Genomic DNA, 5383 nt, shown 5'->3' on the forward strand with positions numbered 1-5383 from the left:
AACCGGACCTGGGTCTGCCTGTATTGGATTAGACCCATTTAATCCAGACAAAAATGCGCTCTCTGACTACAACCACAAGGCAGGTCACGGGGAAGTACAAGAGAAAACCCACATTACATGTGTTGACAAATCTACCTGTATACAATATTGTGTGGTGCAGATGCGAGGTTGATGCAATTGGTAAGTTAAATCTTCAGTCCAAAAAAAAAGCCATAGGATAGTATTTTTTCTTTCCTTTTATATGATACAAGTAGGTTATGGAAATGTGTGCTGCAAAAAGGATGAAAAAGCTTAGAATTGTAGTTTTAAATTATACCATCAATGTCATGCAAACCACTCTGAAATTAGAGAGCCATTTACAGAGCTTAGTTAATCTGTCATGTCTCTGAACGCTGCAACTCGAAGGATGTGAAACTTGTCTTTAAGTGTATAAATGCAAAGGGAGAAATTCACAGAGAATATAAGGAACCTGTGTAACACTGACATGGATAAATGTCAAGACTGCTGTGACACCCAGGGAAATTTGCTCCTTGGTTAGCTGAGGCGCAGGCAGTGAGATTCAGCTGAAAGCAGAGGAAGCTGTGAATTGCTTGCCATGTTCTCACTTACAGGAGACTTCAGAATCATCAGGGAGACAGGAAAACCCACTGCTGATCTTGAGAGATTTCATGAAAAACAGACCCAAAATTAGAAATGAAACTAAATAGTAACATCCAAGTCTAATCAAACTAAAAAACACCCTCTCCCATGGAAATAGCAGAGGAAGACGCCTCCGTTGGTTGAAAGTCATACCATCATCATAAGTCTCCCCTGAGTGAGCTGAAGGGGCTCAGCAGTACATCTTAGCACTCCGATTAGGATTTCTACTGAATAGCGTGTCAAAAGGATGACATTTTACATAGCTGCATGACTATCAGAATTTAAGAACTGTTATAGTTAGGTAAGACCTAAGATTTGTTAGAACTATAAATTTAAATAAATTGACATCACTTAAAAGTAAACAACCATTTTATTTTAATATTTTAACTACTGTTAATTCACTTACTAAGAACCTTCTGCTAAGGCTGACCACCTACTTGTACTTTGTAACGAAGAGAATACCAAAAGTTTTATCTGGTGTTAAAGAGCTGTCTTGGACATGAATGCTCTACCCATGGGTATTAAGGACAATTCCTGTCAGACTATAGGACAGTAAGAATAGAGATAATGGCTGACCTTGGGTGTGGCATTTAAACTGAAGATTCAGAGATGATCTCACATCATCAGAGTTGTAAGGACAACATTGCTTATTACAAATTATCCTTTAGAGAGCAAGCAATTGCATCCTGCCTAGCACTAGACTACTATTAAATGTTCTGTATTAACGCAACAACTCTTAAACAGAGCTCCAGGTCTAAATTATCTTGACACCCAAAGTATTGAAGTGTTACATTGGACACCTTACTTCAATAACCTGCGTGTTCCAGGTCATTCCTGCAGCTGGTCCAATTGAGAAAGGCCCCTTCTGCACAGCATCCAAGAACATGAGCGGGGTCTAGCAATGAACTGAAGCTATTAGTGTGAAGCAGCAGTTGTTACAGCATGACTTAAAAGTTTTTCTTGCCTTTCCTGCAGTAGGAAGGGAACCTACCACCCCATACGATAGGCTCTGACATGCGCTTTCTGAGGAACAGAAATGGTCAGTTCTGCTGCTCTATGCACTTACTCCTGTCTTCACAGAATTGCATACTGGAGTTTAAAAAAAAGCAGTGCTTGTTAAACAATGATCCTCTTTAGTAGACTCAACATCGCATATAAGATACCCTTATATCTATTTTTTAGCATAGAATCTCTCTGCTTTCTTTTTTATTCATTATTTTATAGTACTCGGTAACACGCTTCATATTTTTCAGGAGACAAATCCCTCCCCCAACAACTTGCAGCACATACTGGAATTCTGCATGGGAGTAAAGCCTGAAAATAGATCAGCTCTCTGCACTTAAAAGGCCCTAGAATAATCTGGCAGACAAGTGACATTAAAGAACACAAAATGAAGATTCAGAAGCAAGAAATGAGTAATGGAAAGTAGATCTTGATCTTGCAGTCAAACAAATGGACGTTGTGTAGATCATTTTTAGAAATGAGACATAGGACTTGTCTTGGGGTCCCCAACAATCTTTTTTATTACTACAAACTGTCTTTAAATCTGCCCAGTGATTTTTATATGATCAATCTTTTCCTTTTTTTCTCTGTAACTTCTGCACCCATTGCCTAGCTGGACTTTTTGCCCTGTAAGCGTCTCCTTTCACTTCCTAAATAAAAAGATCATTTCATATTCAGTAAATTAAACACATGGCTTTCATTGTATATATCGGAACAGTACACTTTTCTTCAAGAAAAAGAAATAATGGTTTCCAGATAAAACATCATCAGAATGAAATAAACACAGAAACAATGTGCCTTTGGGGAGTAAGAAAACACTCCAGGGCTGATTATATTTGCCAGAACATTGAACATGGACTCATCAGATTGATTAAGTCTGTCATAGCAGCAAATCATTAAGCCATAAAAGAGAAAATTCAATATACTTTCTAGAGACAAAAGTCTGTTTTAAAACAATCAAAATAATCTTGCTTTTAGAAAATCCCTGTTGCTTTACTGTACTGGTATTTTGAGCAGGACTTTGATGTCAAAGATGCTGTAGTAGTAAAAGCAATTGCTTTTGCAATTTTGCAAAGACATTGCGATGTTAATTTTTCTTTTTTATTACATGACCTATCTATCTGGGCCCATGTCAGTAAAGACAAACCTGCCGGGTAAGGAGTAACCGGTGCCATACAGCACAACAGGGAAAGGAAACAGCTGAGGGGCAAAGGACCAACATAGATCAGGTACAGAGAGAAAAACTTGTTGAAAAGCAACGCAGTTACAAGGGGGTTTCCACAAGAACTTCCCTGTTCCGTGAAAACCTGATCTGATCTGGAGGGAATTCCAGAGTCAGCCTAAAGCGAGGCAGTAAAAAGTTGAAGCAAGCTAGTGAGCTGGAGGGAATCCCAGGCAGTCAGATGCCTGTCCAGAGAGATCCCGTTCTCCTGCTCACGCTGCGTAGGGCCATGCAGCTCTACAAGAGCTGCAAATTCTTGGAGTCAGAGCTCATGTTCTCCTGCCATCACAGCAGCCATCACTGACATCATGCATTGAGAGGCAGCCACCCAGAAGATTTGTTTTAGCTGCCAGATGTAGCCACTGCCCTGTGAACACATCCAAGAATGTCTGTCCTCAAGCGATCGATCACAGAAGGGCAGAAGGAAGAGATTTTTGTTTTTCTTTTTCACAGCAGATCACTTTTCTCAGTTCTGGAGTACCCAGTGGCTGAGGAGAAATATGTTTTCCTGCAGATACGAGCTCAGCTTGTGAGTGCTACGGACATTCTTTTATTGATAAAAGACTCACTGCTCACTAAAAATACCCAGCTTTTGAAGTAGAAATGATCCTTCTTCAGCATCTCTGGACTTCAGAGAAACTCAGAAGCCAGGATGATTTGCTATGACCCCAACTCCTCAGTCTTCCCCAGTACACAATTATCTTGAAAAAGTAAAGAGAAAGTATTTTAAACATTTCTCCTCAACATTTCCACTTCTCTAGGGAAGGTTCTGCTAAGACAAAAATAGGTAGCATTGGCAGGACCACTGCAGATTTTCGAACAGGTAAGATCTAACATGCAATTATTAATTGCTCCTCATCATAAGAGGCATTGAAAAGATACACACTGATCTATTGACACTAGTATTTAAACAGTACTACAGAAAAGAGAAGGAAAAACATACTGTTACAGAGGAAAAACCATCTCAAAAGCTATGTATATATAGATTCTCTTTTGTCCACAACAGTCTGAAGCTTGCAATTCATCAGCTAGTCTTTAACCTGCACTCTCTGCAAGTTCATGATTTCATTGGGGTGAAAAAATGAGCTACGTGAAGCACAGTTGCTATTGTTGAAGAGCTAAAATTAAGATTTCTTCCATGTGAAGCCAAAATCAAAACCTGTCCCAGCTTCCCAGCTTGAGTGTCTATCCTGCGATTTACCCAGTCAACAAAATGTGTTTAAGCTTCAAAGACTACCTTTTGCACAGTAGCACATGAAACAATAGTGACAATGGAGCTCAGCTGTCCCTCTTTGTATTTTCTTTTAATATTTCTCCCTAATCTTTCCAATTTATGATTTTGCAACTGATTTTACATCTGCTTATTGCTCTTCTTGGCTAGCTATCAAGGACTACTGATACCTAAGGCTGGTATTCTTATCCTCAAACCCTGAGTGAGCCAAACGCATGACTCACAAAGTTCCATCTAACAGCCTCTCCGTTCAAAAAGCCCAGTCTCAGAATGAGATAAATGGAAATGAAAAGACTCAGGCTGAAACATCCACGTAACCTTAAATAGCTGAAAATACACCGTGAGCTTGGAAAGTGCAAAGCATTTAATTTTTAAGATCTCTTCCGTGCTTCCATCGGAACCATATGGAGCTTCCATTTCCTTACATTCTACACCTACACTGTTCTACACTATAATCCACACTAGAATATAGTGGCCGAATACTTGCAGTAATTTAAAACATAATTGTATATATGCATTTGAGCTCTACAGTATGGGTTTTTTTCCTGAGCTTACACAATTATGACTGACAGCAAAGCTCATTGAAATGTACTTAGTCATTTGCATCCATCTATTTCATTTATAGTTACCACCTAGGTACTCATTTGTATTTACAATTACAATGCAGATTCACTAATAACTCTCAAGAAAACAAGATTGTTAGTGAAGCATCATCACGTGCTGAGATGTCACTAGATAATGCCACTTCATAAAAGACAGAGATCCCTTTCCAGTTTTAAGAATTTCTGTCTTAATTTTCAAAAGTGCAAACACACCACAATCTTTGGATTTCAGTCTATTTCAAATGCTCAGCACCTATAGAAATTAGACTGCATTATCTGGGATATCATAATGTCGATAATTCATTTAATACCAGCTGCTCAGTCTCTGTGCAGAAGTAAAGGAAGAACCAAGAAACTGGAAGAAAAATTTACTACTTCTAATATCTCATCTCTTCAGTCAAGTTGCTGTACAGAGACTACAAGTCATTGAAAATGCAGCATCACCTATAAATCTTGCTGCTTTTATACTTTTTAACCATCTCAGGAGCAACACTATAAGTGTTTGCTTCACGGGCCAGGCAGAAAGCGCCCAAACTGTAAGAACAGACGACCCATGCCACTCCTGGGGCAAGCCCCCATGGTTATTGGTCAGAGTTCCAACCGCAGTGACCCTACAAGGCTGTCAAACCTTTCATACCCGTTGTGGGGATGATGAGATACAATCGTGTTACTCCTCTGTACGTAGTA

This window comes from Cariama cristata, unplaced genomic scaffold, assembly GCF_000690535.1.
Source record: "Cariama cristata isolate BGI_N322 unplaced genomic scaffold, ASM69053v1 scaffold24293, whole genome shotgun sequence".
In the NCBI taxonomy this organism is placed as follows: Eukaryota; Metazoa; Chordata; class Aves; order Cariamiformes; family Cariamidae; genus Cariama; species Cariama cristata.